This window comes from Podarcis liolepis, assembly GCF_965112155.1.
Source record: "Podarcis liolepis genome assembly, chromosome: 14".
NCBI classification, from domain to species: domain Eukaryota; kingdom Metazoa; phylum Chordata; class Lepidosauria; order Squamata; family Lacertidae; genus Podarcis; species Podarcis liolepis.
The window spans coordinates 13,811,851-13,831,353 of record NC_139569.1 but is presented as its reverse complement, the minus strand read 5'-3'; the positions used below and the strand labels follow the sequence as shown (position 1 = coordinate 13,831,353).

Here is a 19,503-nt window from a genome sequence, read left to right as displayed (position 1 = left end):
GTTTGGGAAACCCTGGCTTAAACTTTGAGGCTGTTTTCCTCAAATCGTGCCCACCTACCAATGTACAACCATGAGCCTTAAATTGCTCTCCCAATCGTGCATTGGCAAGAGAAAGCAGGCTTTGACTGTAAACTGCTGGATCGGACATGATGTTGTCATTGTGACACCAAGTGATTGACAGGTGGGTAGCTCCACCCCTGGCAAATTTGACCCACAATGCTAGATCTGAATAAGTATCTGGTCCATGGAGCCAAAAAGCTTCCCCCACCCCTGGTTTAAACCACATTTTGATCTGGACTTGTTTTCACCAACCATTATTTAAGTTAGGGGTAGTCAATATGGTGCCTTCTAAATGTTGCAGAACTACAACTTCCACAACCCCTGACTATTGTCCATGCTGTCTAGGGTTGATGGGGGTTGGAGTCCAGCGGCATCTGGAGGGGCCCACATGGACTGTCCTTGGTTTTAACTAACCACAGTTTGCACAGCTTGGATATCGCAAGGAAGAAGCTTCTCATCTCCTCAAGCGTACCAAAGAGGAGGGAAGGAAAAGGAGGAGCACCAGAACACAGAGCTTACAGCAGCTTGTGTTTTAAGGCAAGGGCCTAGCTCAGGGGTAGAGCATCTGCTTTGCACGCAGAAGGTCGCAGGTTCAATTCCTGGCATCTCCCATTAGGGCTGGAAGGCTCCCCTCTGCCTGAAGCCCAGGAGAGAGGCTGCCCCTCACTCTCATGGCCTGGCGGAATGGCTGTTGTAGATGACAGTTGAGGGTTGGGCTTGATGTTGCAGGCTTTAAACTAGAATACAATCCCAGGCCATTGGCCCATCTAGTCCAGCATCCTCTTCTCTCATTGGTCAACCAGATGTCTTGGGGGAGCCTTCAAGCAGGAGGTGAGCTCAGCAGCACTCTCCTCGCTTGCAATTCCCAGCAACAGGTGTGCAGCAGAGGCATACTGCATATGTAAAAAAGAAAAAAGGTAAAGGACCCCTGGGTGGTTAAGCCCAGTCAAAGGTGACTATGGGGTTGCGGCACTCATCTCGCTTTCAGGCCGAGGGAGCCGGCGTTCGTCCACAGACAGCTTTCCGGGTCACGTGGCCAGCAAGAGTAAATTGCTTCTGGTGCAACGGAACACCGTGACGGAAACCAGAGTGCATGGAAACACTGTTTACCTTCCCGCCCGAGCGGTACCTATTTATCTACTTGCATTGGTGTGCTTTCAAACTGCTAGGTTGGCAGAAGCTGGGACAGGGCAATGGGAGCGGGGATTCAAACCACCGACCTTCTGATCGGCAAGCCCAAAAGGCTCAGTGGTCTTAGACCACAGCACCAGCTGCTAATATCCCTTGTCAGCCTTATCCTCTGTGAACTAATCCCATCCCAAGCCATTCAACTTGGTGGCCATCTCTGTCTCTTGTGGGAGAAAATCCCATAGCGTAATGATGTACCGTCTGAAAGAGCACTTCCTTTTTATCTGCCCCAACATTCAACTTCGTCAGTCTGGAAGGAGGCCTGCCATGGAGGAGGCTTCTGAATGCAAACATTCGGCTGCAAATCCAGACAGCGTCTTACGTGCGCCGGGGACGATCTCTTTTTGGTTGTGGCCGCCAGTGTGGGAACATAATGGGTCTGACGTTTGGCTTCCCCTTCTGTGAGTGCTGGGAAGTCCGGGGTTGCCTTTGTCGAGTCAGCTTCCCTTGTCGGAAGGAGCATTTGAGGCTTGTGGGCTTTGGTAGAAGAAGAAGAGTTCTGCTTGTAAATGTGTTTTAACAGTAGTACTCAAAGGGTGTAGCGCACCACGTTGGTGTGGCAGGAGAGGAGGGCAAGCATGGCAGGAAGACTCGAAGACAATATTATATTTGGGGAATGGTTTGTGTTCTTATGTAGCTGCATTGGTTTATACTTTTGGACGTCCCATTATCATATTATAAAGTAGTTGTGTTTTATATTATAAATCAGCCACTGCTAGGAGTTGCTCCCCCCCCAATATATTTCATATCAATTAATTTTTGTGTGTGGCGCAACCAAATTTTTATTCTGAAAGTATGGCCCAGAGAAAAAAAGTTTGAGAAAATAACTTAATCTCAAAAAGCAGCTTGGTGGTTCCTGCACTGCAAGAAGTGAGGTTACAGGGAACCAGGCAGAGGGCCTTCTCGGTAGTGGCGCCTGCCCTGTGGAACGCCCTCCCATCAGATGTCAAGGAAATAAACAACTATCTGACTTTTAGAAGACATCTGAAGGCAGCCCTGTTTAGGGAAGTTTTTAATGTTTGCTTTTTTATCGCGTTTTTAATATTCTGTTGGGAGCTGCCTAGAGCGGCTGGGGAAACCCAGCCAGATGGTTGGGGTATAGATAAATTATTATTATTATTACTACTACTACTACTACTACTACAACTACTACTACTACTACTATTACTACATAGTCCTTTGCAGGGGATCCTGGGACAATGTTCAGTTCCCCTCAAACCATGGGTGAGGAAGCTTCAGGCCTTGAGGCCAGATGTGGCCGTCCAGACCTCTGTCTCTTGGGACTCCCTCCAGGCCGTGCCCCCCACTGACCCCAATTTGACCCCTCTGTGAGTGTCCTTGCCTGGCTGGAATGTGCCCTTGAATCATGTTCTTGCCTCTTGCTTGCCCAGATGCTGGGTAGAGAGGGCCTATTGTAGAAAGGCAACATTTGCATCCATTTCCCCGTCCATCTCTGCCTCTGGCCTCGCCCACCGCTCTTGAAGGTTGCTCAGGTGGGAATATGGCCTTTGATCTGAAGAAGCTCCTGTCTTGCCTTGAAGCAACCATGACAGTGGAGGCTGGTCTATCAGGGTAGGCGGGGATTTGCCCCAGCAACCCTAGTCTACCGTCAACCTGCCCGCACCTGCCAGCCTGGGCCTGGCTGTCAGCTTCCCCCACCTCAGCCTCAGCCTTGCCCTTGCAGAACTCGGCAAGGAGGAGGATGGGGTCAGAAGAAATGAGTTTGTTGCACAAGACCTTCCTGTCCAGTGTATTCGTTCAACCTGAATTTGTGCTGGCAAATGTGATAGAATCCCATCTGAAAATAGTGGCAGCCTGGAAACATCTTAAGAAGTTTTATTTACAATGGAGCTTGACATTTTTGGTACCCTTCTGTTTCAAGAGACAATGGAGTGTGCCTCCAGGGGTGAAGCCAAACCGGTGTCAGTAGCACCAAAGCGACCTCCCTGTGACACAAGCCAGGGCAGTGTGCATGGAGGTCCTGGGCTGCCCACCTGACAAGACACCTCTGTTGGCCGGGCTGATGTGGTCCAAAGGAAAGCAGAGCAATACCTTTGGCATCAGATTGGCTGTAGGAGTTGCCGGAAGGAGGCATACAAGATTGCAGAGGTTTGGGATCAGAGTTTTCCTTCTCCTAGATGGGCTACTATCCCAGGTTGACAGGCCCAATCTGCCTTTCAGCACATGCAGGAACCACCTTCTTGACTGTTGGACCCACTATTGGTCTCATTCGCTCAAACCGCCAGAGCCTATCTTTGCATGCAGGGGAAACTTGAAATATGTGTGTACAGTGGTACCTCTGGATGTGAGCGGGATCTGTTCTGGAGCCCCATTCACATCCTGAAATGAATGCAACCCACGTCTGCGCATCCGCGGGTCGCAATTTGCCGCTTCCACGCATGCGCGTGATGTCATTTTGAGCGTCTGCGCATGCGTGAGCGGCGAAACCCGGAAGTAACGTATTCCGTTACTTCCGGGTCACCGCGGAGCGTAACCCGAAAATGCTCAACCCGAAGCTACTTCAACCCAAGGTATGACTGTATGTGCATGCATGTGTGTGTGTGTCTAAAAAGTCTTTTGGAGATAGACTGTCAAGTGTTTGCAAATGCCAAAGCAATGCAGTTGCAGCTCAACTGACAGTTGTACCTTAGTAGAGTCTTGGGAGAGAAAGGTCTTCGCTCATCTCTGAGGCTCCAAAGCCCAAATGTGCTGGGATGCTTGAAGGAGGATCCTAGAGGGAGAATATGAATAAGCACCAAGGCTACCCCAAGGGTGAGCGAGAAAGAACCTCCATCTGGGGACCACGCTGGAAAGAGAAGTTTGGAAGCCTTGCAGAGTTCCCTGGACAGCTGTCAAAAAACCCTCTCTTCCGCTTCGCTGATCCTCACGGCAACCCCAGACTTGTGTTTCTGGAGGATACGCAGAGCAACAGTCACAGCATTCCCAATGGTTGAGAGTTGACTTGGGGCCAGATGACACAGGGTAGTTTGACCCAGACATTTTATAATATTCTAAAAATCCAGCTGGAGAAGCTACAAACTAAAGTGGAAAACAAGCACTGGGCTGGTTGCTCCTTTCGCATTGCTTTTGCTAAGAATTGGCCTTCAGAGCTTTTTTTCTGTTTCCCCTGTCTTCACGGGGGGGGGGGGGATAATAAAACAGTTGCAATGAAAATATATGCAACTGAGGGTTTGTTGCAGAGGCAGGCAGCTGTCATGGGTGCTCCATATCTTGCCTTTTTTGGGCTAGATGACCTCCAGCACCATTTATGATTCTAGGTCCAGTCATGGCTGACTCTGGGGTTGCGGCGCTCATCTCGTTTTATTGGCCGAGGGAGCTGGCGTACAGCTTCCGGGTCATGTGGCCAGCATGACTAAGCCACTTCTGGTGAACCAGAGAAGTGCATGGAAATGCTGTTTACCTTCGCACTGGAGTGGTACCTAGTTATCTACTTGCACTTTGAGGTGCTTTCGAACTGCTAGGTGGGCAGGAGCAGGGACCGAGGAATGGGAGCTCACCCCATCGCGGGGGATTCGAACCGCCGACCTTCTGATCGGCAAGTCCTAGGTTCTGTGGTTTAACCCACAGGGTTGGAATAAAGCTTTCAATTTTGGTTCCTCTCATTTTCTCATCTTTCCAATCTTAAGTTTGGTCCATCCCATTTCCACACCAGTCTGCAATTCTCTCTCTCTCTGTGTAATTTTTTAAAGTTCTCATGAAAATTCATCAGCATTTTAATGTGCATTTCTCTGAATAGTCACATCATCATGTGCAATTTTGTCTAATACACATATTTTTGCAAAGCAATTCCCCCCAGTATAGTGCACCTTGGTATGTTGTTTTCAGTTACAAATGCATTTATATGCACTATTCAGCCTAGCTTTTTTGTACACATAACTTGGACCAAGGAACTGCTTTACAAATTTCAGAGAAGTGCATTTTTTTAAAAAAATGGATTTCTGTGTTTCGGTTGACTTATTGTTTCGGAAAACACAAATGGGGTAGGTTTGCCTATAACCGTGAACTGAATCAAATTCCTCCCCCATCCCATACTTAGAGTAGACTCCTTGAAGTAAATGGGCCTAAGTTAGTCCTGTCCATTATTTTTACTGGGTCTGTTCTGAGCGCTGGCTCTGCCCCCCTTTTAAGATACCAGAGTGGACCTGAGTGAAGCCTGCTTACTCTCGGTCCACTCCTGTGGCTCCACCCCTGGCCCCGCCATGGATTGGCTCGTTTAAATGGGTTTGGGCGGGAACCCCCAATGCGGCGCTGGGAAGGCAGGCTGGCTAGGGCAACCTGGTGTGTCTCCAAGAAGATTGGGAGTGCAGGCACCAGGCTGCAAATAATCCACCTTGGATTATTCTGAGTTCGCTGAGCATTTGTTTCTTATGAATTTTGTAGGGGCTGCAAAATCCCCCCTCACGCAACTCATTTGGCTCATGCTCCTCTGACAATGGTTGGCTTCAGTGACCGGGGGCTTTGTTTGGTTTTTCTTTTTAATAGAATAAGCCCTGCTGCTTCCATTCTTCCAAAAGCCCCCAAATTAATGGATGTATTAGGCTCATTGATTCTGGTGTGAGGAGCCAGTTCCCGCTAGCTAAGTAACGGAGTGATTAAATGCTTCAATGCCCTGCTATTGATCCCAAAGTTATGACTTTTTTCATCCAAGTGAGGTGTTTTCGTTTTGAACGTGGTGTATTAAAGCCAAATAATGTGTTCACGCTGTCCAAACCTTATGAAATGGAGTGTTATTTACACCGTATAAGCCATTTTTAAAGCATTAGGAGTGTTCACTGCCATTGGATGTGTTGGATGCAATGGCAACAAGTAATTTTCCTACCCTTAAAGCCAGTTATTGAGCCCTCCAGACATTATTCTGCGCTGTTCTTTCACCAGCAGTGCAACTCTGCATTTGTCTACTCAGAAGTAAGCCTCATTGAGTTCAATGGCAATGGCAATTTTCCCCAAGGAATTGTTTATAGGATCCCAACCTGAGAACCTTTGTGGTTATGAAGTGTTGGATCACAGAGATCTGGGTTCAAATCCCCAGTGGGTTGGGAAAGTCCTATACAACACACCATTCTGTGGGATTAGAATTGCAGATATATTCTGAGCTCAATAACCTTTTAAAATGATTGAGTGAACACTGTCCATAAAGGGTGTTCTTTTTAACATGTATTATTTTCCCGTTCTGTCAGTTGCTGGTTTTCTAGAGAGTTCCCATTTCTGCAGTGGTGTTAAACCTTTGTGTTGCTGAACTTCTCTCCAAAACACCATCTTGGTGACCTCAACTTTAAATCTATGCTTGCTCTAGAATGCTGTTACATTTGGGATAGGGAATCTGGTTCCTTGCAGATGCTACTGAACTAAAAACCTCATCTCTCCTAGCCAGTGCCTATCCTAGCTCAGACTGATGGAAGTTGAAGCCCAACAGAACTTGAAGGGGGTAAATAGAGCAGTTGTAAGTGCTGGATCAAATAACTATAGACTTGCAGCCATTAAGCAATGAATATTTTATTGGGTTTATTGCTGTGTTATCCTTCCCATTCTCCAAGGAACTCAATATAGAATTCATGCTCCACTCATTTTTATCCTCACAAACAACCCTGTGAGGTAGGTTATTGACTGGGCCAGAGTCACCCAGCGAGACCACATTTGCACTATAAATTTTAAGCTCTATAATACGACTTTAGACAGTCACGGCTAACCCCCCCCCCAATAATCCTGGGAACTGTAGTGTGTTAAGGGTGTTGAGAGTTGTTCCCCTCATGGACCCCTGCTACAATTCTCAGAGTGGTTTAACAGTCAAGCCCTCTTCCCAGGGAACTCTGGGAATTGTAGCTGTATGAGGGGAACAGAAGTTCTCCTTGCAACTCTTAGCATCATTGACAAACTACACGTCCCTGGAGTCTTTGGGGGAATCCATAACTGTTGAAAATGGTATTATAGTGTTTCATAGAGTGTAGATGGGGCCTAAATTTCAGGGTTAAGTTGGACTGAGGCCTCCTTTCCCTATTTTGGCATTCAAAACCCTATACAGTGGTACCTCGGGTTACATACGCTTCAGGTTACACACTCTGCTAACTTAGAAATAGTGCTTCAGGTTAAGAACTTTGCTTCAGGATAAGAACAGAAATCAGGCTTCAGCGGCGCGGCGGCAGCTGGAGGCCCCATTAGCTAAAGTGGTGCTTCAGTTTAAGAACAGTTTCAGGTTAAGTACAGACCTCCGGAACGAATTAAGTACTTAACCCGAGGTACCACTGTACCACACTATCTGTTGCCTAACAACACTGTGGCCTTTTGCATTTTTCATGTAGCATTTAATACAGCAAAATCTGACGATTGCTTGTGCAAAGTACAGATCTGAATCTCCAAATCCCATTAAGTCCTCTATCAGATGATGGAAGTGCAATCTGCATTAGGAGAAGAATCAGATACGTTACCATTAAAGTTCTCCCAACAGGATAAAATAACACTTTTCTTTCATCACCTTAACTTTTAATCCTCAAAGCACTCTGATTCTCGGAAACAACTTTTCTTCATGCCCAGTGATAACTGCTGTTATGAGAGGTAGGTTTGTGAATTAGCTTAGATGGCTTTAGAAAAGGGAATTAGACTAATCCCTGGTGTAGGAGATTGGTCTATCTATGATACTAATGGCAAACTCATTCCCAAATTGGCTCCGAATGGCGATTGCATTCACATTTAAAGGCAAACCTTACTGAAGATATTAATATTGCACAGTTTGAAGTGACTGGAAGCACTGACTCCTTTTGGAAGAAAACCATAAAAACATTATTACATTATTCAAAGTTTTCTTGAAGAACTCTTCAAAACAACAACAAAAGACATAACATGATACACCCAAAACATCCATACAATGTTTTGCGCTGTCCAGCACAGTCTCAGCATTTTAGAAATAAAAGATAACTCCAGAAATCAAAACGGTATCTCTCTCCCCAATTCCAGCCTGCCTTAGCCTTCCTAAGGCTATGCGGCTATTGGAGAGCCATTAACATCTTTTTTCTCTCTGTGGCATTCAGAGAAAGACTAAAGTCACCACCCTTTCAAGATAGCGATTTGCAACTCAATACCTTTTCACCTGACCTAAGGTTACTATGAGGCCAGTAGGAGGTGGGGACAGAGAAAGTGTCAGGCAGGAGCCACCCCCTGACTGGTTGCAAGTACATAATAAAAATAATAAAAAATACAGGCCTGTGTAAGCTTTTCTGGACAAAAAGGTTTGAGGTCAGGTGTTGAAAACAGTGCAGTGAAGGTGCCTGCCGCATATCATAAAATATAAATCCCCTTCAGACGCCCTGCAAATCTCGCTGATGTCACTGCTGCAAAGACTCTTTTTTTCTTAGGAAGGTCATGGACTGCAGTTTTTCTTCCTCACACTGAGGTTCCAATAAGTATATAAAAACCAGAAAGTGTGTGCACCATAAATAGTCTTGCCTTTACTCTGAGGCCATATATTTCTGTTGACATACCACAGTGTCATCGCTCTAGACCATTTTATTTTTGTCTCAAGCAGACGAAGTGGCGAGCAAAGAAAACCACAAGAGCCCTATTTGTGTAGGGGAGGCTTCTCCCAGTCTGAGCTATAGACCCTTGAACACTGGGCAGAAGAAGACAATTGAAACCTTAAATTTATTTGGAGTACCTTCCCTATTTGGGGCCGTTTAACGTATGGGGTGAGGCAAGGCCTGGATGGGGTGTGTGTGTGTGTGTGTGTGTGTGTGTGTGTGTGGAAAGATGGCAACCGTGGAGGAAGGCTGTTGTGCTCATGTTCCAGGCTTCCTGAAGGTATACGAATGGCAACTTTGATCTGATCCAACAAGGTTCTACTAACATTCTTAACCATAAAACTGGAGGCCATGGAGGGGCATAGATGCTCCCTATGCATAAAGGGCTTTTGTTTGTTTGTTTGGGTGTTTTGAGGCCAGAAGTGAAAAGGCTTCACCCATTTGCCTAGGGTCACAACCTTGCCCTACATTTGAAGCTCTCATATATGACTTCATCGGTCATAATGGCTTTCCCCCCAAACATCATGGGAACTGTAGTTTGTGAAGGGTGCTGGGAAGTGCTGGCCCGTGAGGTCAGCCCCTTCACAAACTACAATTCCCAGGATGCTTTGGGGGAAGCCATGACGGTTGAAGTGCTGCAAGAGTGCTTCAGACGCATAGTGTGGATGTTCCCAGGTGGCCCTCTGATGGCAGGGAACTGCGACTTGGGAAAAATCACAGTTTGTTCTTCAGAGAGCTGAGGTGCTTGGAAAGAAGGCTGATTGTTTCACCAGAGGACAAAATAAATCTGTGCCACAGTCAGTGATGCTTTTGTTGTCCTACTTTCAACTCCTTTAAAAAAATTCCAGAGGGGCAGCCATTTTTAGTCTCCAGCAGCAAAAGCCATCAAAGTGTCTTTGATATATTAGAACATAAACTTTATTTATTATGCCACAAGCCCATAAAAAGCTGGTGCCGTAAGCTTGTTAGTCTTTAAGGTGCCACGAGGCTCTTTGACACTGTTCCAGTTCTGTAGCTCAGGGGTAGAACATTTGCTTTGTGTGTGTAGTGTAACAAACTACAATTCCCAGGATTCGCGGGGGGGGGGGGGGGGAGGAGAAGCCTGCGGCTATTGAAAGCGATATGATGCAGCTCTAAATGTACCATGCAGTGCTGGATTTACGTATAAGCTAAACAAGCTATAGCTTAGGGCCCCATTCTCATGGGGGCCCCCCCAAAAAAAAATTAAAGGGGAAAAAACACTGGATGTACATTTCCAAAATATAAGATAAAAAACAAATAAAATAAAACCTACATACAGCAACAGTGTTTTCTATTGTGTAGGCTCCTATGATGTAAATAATGGGCCCCACCTGCTAGCTTGCTCCCTAAAATATCCCTGGTTTGCTCATTTCTATATATAGGGTGCCTACATTCTGCATGGACTGGTTGCACGGCAACATGTGCAGATGGCTTTAGATGCCTATTAGGTCCATAAATTACCATATAGCATATACTCAACACACAAAAAAGTGACAATTTGTTGTTGACAAAGGACAGCTGGACATATAAAGGGCCGCATTACCTTCAGTAGCTTAGGGCCTCATCAAAGCTAAATCTGGCCCTGACTGTGCTGGTGGGGCCCAATCTGAGTAGACCCTGATCCAAAGTGCTAGAAGGAGGTCAAGATGGGGCTGAAGATTCCAGGCACCCCACACACTTATTGCCTTGCTTTGGGCGCAAAACATGCAAAAGAACCCGCTGTCTTTGCTGCAGTTTCAGTCTTCCTTTTTAATCATTTTTATTAGTTTTTGCATATATTTTCCAAACAAAACTTCACATCACATCATCCTCATTTTGGCTTTTATAGCCTGAGACTTCCGTCAATCCTGTCTAGTGATTTTCAAATTTGTTATCTGATCTTGCATTTTATTGTTATAATTAATGCTTTTAAACTTCGTTTCCTAATGATTTCCTTCCTAAATCATTTTACAATAATTTATATAGTCCTCCTTACAAAACTTATTGTAAACCTACAAGCGATGTTACATTAATGCAATTGCCTTTCAAATAAATCATATATTCCTTCCAATCCTTAAGGAAGTCCTGGTCTTTCTGGTTCCGAATTCTCCCAGTCAACTTTGCCAGTTCTGCATACTCCATCAGTTTTATTTGCCACTCCTCCTTCGTTGGTAATTCTTCCTGTTCCCATCGTTGGGCTAATAGTACTCTCACTGCTGTAGTTGCGTATAAAAACAAGTTTTTATCCTGTCTATTAACTTCTGTACCTACAATACCAAGTAAAAATGCTTCTGGTTTTTCCCCACAAATGTATATTACAACATTTTCTTCATCTCATTATATATCATTTCCCAGAAGCATTTTACTTTCTTACAAGCCCACCACATATGGTGAAAGGTACCTTCTTTTTCTTTACATTTCCAACATTTATTGCTTACTTTATACATTTTGGCTAACTTTACTGGTGTTATGTACCATCTATACATCATTTTCGTTACAGTAGTACCTCTGGTTGCGAACAGGATCCATTCCGGAGGCCTGTTCGCAACATGAAAAGAGCGCAACCCGCAGCGGCGCGTCTGCGCATGCGCGGGTTGTGACTCGCCGCTTCTGCACATGTGCGTGATGTCATTTTGTGCTTCTGCTCATGCGCAAGCGGCGAAACCCGGAAGTAACCCTTTCCGGTACTTCTGGGTTGCCGCGGAACATAACCTGAAAGAAAGTAACATGAAGCAGACATAACATGAGGTACGACTGTATGTTTTCTTTCAAAGCATTACACGCTGTAAAGTTTATACCTTCTTTCCACAGCTTTTCCCAATCTTCTAATTGTATACTGTAACCCAAGTCTTTAGCCCAATGTATCACTGCTGACTTAACCTCTTCATCTTTCACATGCCATTCCAATAGCAAGCAGTTTCAGTCTTCCATCCCGCTGACAGACGGAACAGTAATACTATTGTTAACAAAATGGTGGGTGCAGGACTGGAAATGGCACAGCTGGGTACATGGCGGCTGGTGGCATTCAGGGCCTCGAGGGTTGTGTTGGGAAACACACAACATCTTTCACGGCGTGCGGCCCAACAAGAACTTTGGCATTTATGGTTTCCCATTGTGTCCGTATGATCTAGCGCACAGACCCTTGTTTCATTCCTTGGCTGTGCAAAGCTGGGCCAGGCCTCGGCGGTTCTGTCCGCCCTTTGTTCTAAAGGACAACAACAACAAACAAGAAGGGAGCTTGTGGGAATATTAAGCAGCTAGCGTAGGATGAGGGAGCACTTTTATTGCCACTGGAGCCCTTGCCCCGAGTCTTGTCTGCTTTCAGAAAAGCAAACCCCTGACGTGTTGTGCCAAAACCCCTCTGTTCCTGCTAATGCTGACGTGCCGGCAGGATTGGAACCGTACCAGGGCCAGTGGGAAGTGAGAGGAAGGGGTCAACTTTCTCGGATGGATCTTGAGACAGTCAGAAGTTTAGGAAACAGAAACATCCAATTGGGCATTACCCAGCCAGCCTAATAAGTGCAGAGCATGCACAGATGTCTTCAGGAGCCTCTGAATGTTGAGTTTCAGTTGGGAAAGCAAAATGGAGAAGGGGAGAGGGGATCCCTGTGCTTGATCCTATAGCAGTTCATAAAATCCTGGCTGGTTGAAGCCATGTACAGGAGTAAAGAAAGGGGGGGAGTCTCATCTCCCCCACTTTCAGTCAAGTCCAGCTGAACAATTAGCTTCTCCCAGAGGAGAATATTAAGAATATTAAGAATAGCAGAAGCAGTCGAGAAGGAAGAAGAGGAGTTCAGGATTTTTTTTTTAAAAAAACCCCAATATTTTAAAAATAAGTATATAAGTTGTCTGTCTTTGATTCTTTTACATGGTATTTCAATGTATTGCGGTACTTCATGTATTGTGATTTGCCCTTATTTTTATTGATCATAGCTTAGTAATTATTTATTGTAATTGTTAATAGGGAATTTCTGTTTCATTATTACTTGCTGGTGTTTTATGAGTTAATTTTATTGTGTACTATTATATTCTAATAGATTATTGAATATTGTTATTGTTTAGTCACTTAGTTGTGTCCGACTCTTCGTGACACCATGAAAGAGTCAGACACGAGTAAACGACTAAACAACAACAACAATATTCAATATTCTATTGAATATTCAATATTCTATTGAATATGACTTTATTTAATATAAGCCGTTCATTTTAAAGTTATGTTTTATTATTATTTTTTGTATTGGATCAGGTTATTATAAGGTGTGTGTTGTTTGTGGTATATTTTGTTGCTGCAAACTGCCCTGTCTATAGTAATATAGAATGGCGGTATACAAATTAAAAGTGAAAATAAATTGAAAAATTCCTGCCAATGTGGAGCCCTCTCACTGTACTCCCATTGCCCCCTGTCATTGGTCATTCTGGGTGGGGGCTGATGGGAGTTGTAGTCCAAAATGTCTGGCAGGCATTGGCTCGCCCTGTGCTAGGGTAAAAGGATATAGTGCAGCATTTTGGTGAATGTCACACATTAGGCAGATCCGTAATGTGCATTTAGAGCACAGGGCCTCCTTCAAAGAAAACTAGGAACTGTAGTTTCACCCTCACAGAGCTACAATTCCTAGCCCCCTTAAACAAACTGCAGTACCGGGGGTTCTTTGTGTGGGGGCGAGTCATGTGCTTGAAATGCACATTGAACCGTGTAAACCATGGGTAGGGCTGGGGGCCGGATCTGACCCAATCGCCTTCTCTATCTGGCCCATGGACAGTCCGAGAATCAGCATGTTTTTACATGAGTAGAATGTGTCCTTTTATTTAAAATGCATCTCTGGGTTATTCGTGGGGCCTGCCTGGTGTTTTTACATGGGTAGAATGTGTCCTTTTATTTAAAATGCATCTCTGGGTTCTTTGTGGGGCATAGGAATTCGTTCTATTTTTCTTCTTCCGAAATATAGTCCGGCCCCCCACAAGGTCTGAGGGACAGTGGACCGGCCCCCTGCTGAAAAGGTTTCCTGACCCCTGGTGTAACCCCAGCAGTTGCTTGGCGTGTGTTTCTGACATTAGAGCGGTCGCTGTTGTTTCCCGCATTGTACAAAAGGGTACAATTTAAGGTGTGTGTGCACATCTGCACCTGTCTTTTCTTCCAAAGGGCACATTTCTATATTGCACCATTCAGAAAAGAGCAAAATCCAAAGGATAACTATATTCCGATGTTCACAACAGGCCAGAAATTTTGCACTCAGTCAGTTTGCATTGGAAATTGCAAATTCCTCCATCATCCCTGCTCATAGAATATCTTTTGTGGACGAGGAGAAACAGTGCTGTACAGGCTGATATTTTTGTCAGGCTGCCTGCAATGCATTCTTGTTCAGCACTGTACAGTGGTGTGTGTGTGTGTTTTTTAATTTATAGGTGTATATGTATGCTGGTCTATGACTGCAATAAAGATTTGGAGGTGTATATCTTTATGACATAATCTTAGCCTCTGCGATGTGTCCCATTTAGATGGGAAAAGCTGGGTAGAAATGGAGGCAATAAATAAAACTTATATACACACCAGGGGATGAAATCGCTGACGGAAATAAAATGTATACACGGGCAGCAGTCGTGCATGGACTATATCCTTCAGCGTTTGGTTTAAATATCTTTAGTTCCTTCCTCTATATCATTTTTCTTGTTTAATGTTAAGTTTTATGGGGGGACATGGAGCTGAAAAGATCAGCGCAGTCGGGATTGGCACCCAGGGCCGAAATTACCCTTCTGGGCAATGCAGAAGTAAAATTGCATGGCTGGTGAGGGGAGGGTGCCTTTTTCCCAGGCAGCAGGGGAGCTTGCCACAAAGCGGACTCACGGCTCCTCCATCAATTACATCATCCTGTCTTGCAGGGGGAATGAGTCATCCAGAGAGGCTGCTGAGTTTCTCCTCCCTGGGCACCAGGGAGCTGGCTCTAATGCCCAGCGCACGCTTCCCAGGGGGAGGCCTGGTGCCTGGAGGCGTTTGTTATTTTTCCGTCAAAGAGCAGTGCGCGTGTCAATGCAGAAAACACTTCCTCTGATAATAGCTGCGGCCTCCGTCTGCGGCTCAGGTTAGCAACTCACGTAAATATGGTGCAGTGGAAGGGATCAGAGGAGCCGCTGCCATCTGCAACCTGGTGCCCTCCAGATGTTTCCTCCCCCCTTTTTTTATTATTACAGCTCCCATCCTCCCTGATCATTGGGCATTGTGGCTGGGGCTGATGGGAGTCTGAGTTAGAGGCAGGCGAATCTGCCAGTTTGGGTTTCTCATGTTTTTCTAAACCTAAGTTCAGTTCTACACGTTAGTTTGCCATTTAAAACACACACACACACCCGCATGAAAATTCACCAGCATTTTAATGTGTATCTTCCCAAATATACATGTTTTTGTGTGCAGTATTGTTTTGCCTACTAGACACATTTTTGCACAGAGCTTTCCTCAAATAGAATGCATTTCACATGTTAATGTCACTTATTATATGCACTCCTATGCACACTTTACATCTTTATACACGTTACCTGGCTGGAGAATTAATTTTGAAGGGAATGCCCATTAGGTGGATTCACCTTTAAATGCAAGCTGGATCTAGGTTCTTCCCCCATCCCTACTGTAGTACAAAACATCAAGAAGGGATCAGATTGGGAAAGGCTGAACCAAACCTTATGTAGCACTTTCACCAACATGGGAAAGACCGTAGCTCAGTGGGGGTGCAGCTTCCAGCATGCAGAAGGTCTTGGGTGTGATCGTCAGCATCTCCAGGTACGGTTGGGAGAGACCCCTGCCCAAAACCCTGCTGCCAGTCAGTGTAGAGTAGACTGTACTAAGCTAGATGAATCACTGGTCTGATTCAGTCTAATTTGGTATAAGCCAGTTTCCTTGTTGTTTAGTCGTTTAGTCGTGTCCGACTCTTCGTGACCTCATGGACCAGAGCACGCCAGGCACTCCTGTCTTCCACTGCCTCCCGCAGTTTGGTCAGACTCATGCTGGTAGCTTCTATGACACTGCCCAACCATCTCGTCCTCTGTCGTCCCCTTCTCCTTGTGCCCTCCATCTTTCCCAAGGGTCTTTTCCAGGGAGTCTTCTCTTCTCATGAGGTGGCCAAAGTATTGGAGCCTCAGCTTCACGATCTGTCCTTCCAGTGAGCACTCAGGGCTGATTTCCTTCAGAATGGAGAGGTTTGATCTTCTTGCAGTCCATGGGACTCTCAGGAGTCTCCCTCAGCACCATAGCCAGTTTCCTAGGTTCCTATATAATTCAGAACCATGAGGACCGGACTCTTACTTCCCTTTTAAGGAGAGTGCCATAACCTCAGACTAAATAATAGTAATAATAATAATAATAATAATAATAATAATAATAATAATAATACCCTGCCCTCCCCAGCCAAGACCGGGCTCAGGGTGGCTAACAACCAATAATAAAAACAAGTTGATTAAAATACAACATTAAAACATTAAAATGCAGCCTCTTCACAGGAGGAGAAAGGAAAAAAGAAAGGGAGGTAGGGAATCAAATTGATTCTAAGCCAAAGGCCAGGCGGAACAACTGTGTGCTGCATTGAGTCCCAAGTATGTCCAGGTGTCCTGATCCACCGGCTTATGGGAGTGGTTTGGTGCAGGTATCTTCTTCTTCTTCTTTGGCGATCCCTCGTAGCCAAATAAGATGGTCTTCCATAAACACGCTTTTAACAGTGAGTCTGCAAGTGACTGTGGAGGCCATTTCTGGATCCACATGTCCTTCCACAGTGGGGACATAGGTTTCCGGGCGGGAGTTGATCACGGTATGGATTTGCCAAGCGTGCCTTCCTCTTAGCTTTTTCTCCCTTGCATCCTGAGTTCAAGCTTCTTTGAAGCTCATGACACCTTTGGTAAAGGCTGTTCTCCAAGTGAGGCGCTCGCAGGCCAGTGTTTCCCAGTTGTTGGATTTTATGCTACATTTTTAAAGATTTGCCTTGAGAAAGTCTTTAAACCTCTTTTGTCAATCACCAGCATTACGAGGCTGCAGGGATACCAAACAAAGATGCTTTATTAAAGAAAGGTGTAGACTTACAGCAAAACAGCCTGCCTTTGCAGATGCCAGACGAACACTGTAGCAAGGAGATGGCTTGTCCACACCCAAGCAAACATGCAGACATTATTTATACACAAAGCAGCATACTTTGTGCAGAACTGCCCATCTATTCACTTGACCAGTTGAGGGCATAGGTGGCAAATAGCCAAAATCTTACAGGTAGCTCCCCTTTCTGGACTCACAGTCCAGCATCCCAAGGTTAACATCACAACAAGCCAATTACTTTATATCAAAGCAATTGAATATAAGCACACCTGAGCTCATTGCTGCTACAACAACTGCCAGTTAATTGGGGGGTTATCTCGATTATCAAGATGACATCAGCAAAGCTTTTGGAACAGATCATCTTTGGTTCAACACAGCAGGTGGGAATGTCCTGCCTTTCCATGAGCCAGCTGGACCATCCGTAGCCTCTGGCGCACAAATTATCTGGTGGTCTCCTTTTGCAGGTGGAAGAGGAACTTAAGGTAGAGGGAGAAAGCAACCCAGGTGTTCGAGCTGGAGGCTGCTGAAGAGATAAAGTCAAGGGAATTAGGTCACCCTCTAAGGGCAGGCAAGGCTGTATATGTTTCAGCACTGCAGATGACAAAGCAGAGTTTCAGACAGGGCGCTGCAGAAAGGCTTCTGTCAGGGATGCTAATGAGAGCCCTGGAAAAAAAATATAGGGCAGAGATCTGTACGGTATTCGCCTTTCCCCACTCCTCTACCCCGCTGCTCACAGACAGTTTTCACCTTGAAATTGTTGGTGTACCAGATAGCATCTATCCCAGCAATTTCGCCTGCAGAGGAAAACTATTTGCATTATTTAACAAGACGCTGGATGAGGGAGCAAGTCAGCACTTAACATCAGAAGAGTCCTTCTGGGTCATGCTGAGGCCCATTTGGTCCAGCATTCTGTTCTCACAGTGGCCAACCGGATGCCCATGGGGAGCCAACAAGCAGAGCATGAGAGCAACATCACTCTCCCTGCATGTGGTCCTCGGCAACCGGTTGTCATAGGCTACTTCCGAAACATAGCTCAGTCTAACCTACCTTGCAAGGCTGTTCTGAGTGCAAAATGGGAAGGGAGAGAACAACATACACTGTATTTTTCACTCCATAAGATGCACCTGACCATAAGACACACCTAGTTTTTAGACGGGGAATGCAAGAAAAAAAATATTCTTTGAAGGGAGCGCTGAGCAGAGCCTGTAGGCATCCCAGGCTCTGCTCAGCACTCCCTTTCACGAGCCACGTGGAGCATGTGTGCAGCGCTTGCAGGCTTTTCCCCGAGAAGGGAGAAGGACAGCCCATCACTGATGGGCTGCCCTTCTCACTGCTTGGGGAAAAGCCCCCAAGAGGGGGGGCTTTTCCGGGAGGTGGGGGAAGGGACTGAGGGGCTATCCCCGAAGCTAGAACAGCAAGGGGGAGCGCTGCGCAGCAATCACTCTTGCTGTTCTGGCTTCTGGGATAGCTGCACAGCCTGCATTCGCGCCATAAGATGCACACACATTTCCCCTTACTTTTTAGGAGGGAAAAGGTGTGTCTTATAGAGCAAAAAATATGGTACATGGCCTTGAGACCTGTGAAGGGAAACTGGGAAACTGGAGTATCGTAAGTGTGGATGACTAGTTGATAAATGAACAAGCCACGGGGCAGAGTGGACTTATGCATGCTCCACTGTCATGCACAATGACCCAGAAAGCATCCTGTGCAAATCAGGGGTTGCCTGTTTTGGTTTACAGACGTCTGAGCAACTTAGGTCCAAGGTACCTTAGAGACCACCCAGTCACTGAATTCATCCCCTGAGCTGGCAAGGCTCATCAGCAGACACCTTCTGCTACAACCTATAAATGCCGGCTCTATGTTGCCAAGCTTGTGCAGGTTGTTAAGATAACATCTATCTGCCGACCCGCCACCCATGTCCCTATTTTCCAGGGACAGTCCCAGATTTGCAAAAGGGTCCCAGTTTCTTATTTTATCCCGGAATGTCGTGTTTTTCCTTAAGGCATCCCTATTTTCATTGGAGAAATATTGGAGGGTGTGGAGTCATCTGATCCCTGAGCCATCTGAAGACAGCCCTGTATAGGGAAGTTTTTCAATGTTTAATGTTTCGTTATTTTGTTATATATGTTGGAAGGCACCAAGAGTGGCTGGTACAACCTTGTCAGATGGCTGAGGCATAAATAATAAAATAATAATAATAATAATGGAATAAAAGGTAAAGTCATGACCGACTCTGGGGTTGTGGCGCTCATCTTGCTTTATTGGCCGAGGGAGCCAGCATACAGCTTCCAGGTCATGTGGCCAGCATGACTAAGCCGCTTCTGGCAAACCAGAGCAGCGCACAGAAACGCCGTTTACCTTCCCGCCGGAGCGGTACCTATTTATCTACTTGCACTTTTTACGTGCTTTCGAACTGCTAGGTTGGCAGGAGTGGGGACCGAGCAACGGGAGCTCACCCCGTTGTGGGGATTCGAACTGCCGACCTTCTGATTGGCAAGTCCTAGGCTCTGTGGTTTAACCCACAGTGCCACCCGTGTTCTTGATAATGGAATAGGACGTACCTATTTTCATTGGATAAATGTTGGAGAGTATGTGTATGTAATGGTTAGTGGATCTCCAATTTTAAACGTTTACACTGTTTTTATTGCATATGCATATGGTTGA

At 45.7% G+C, this 19,503-nt stretch overlaps 1 protein-coding gene across 2 annotated transcripts in view; it reads left to right on the top strand.

Moving 5' to 3' along the window:
- Positions 1–19,503, top strand: part of ADAP1 (ArfGAP with dual PH domains 1) — a 69,707-nt gene that overhangs the window by 19,209 nt on the left and 30,995 nt on the right. The gene's annotated exons all lie outside the window — the stretch shown is intronic.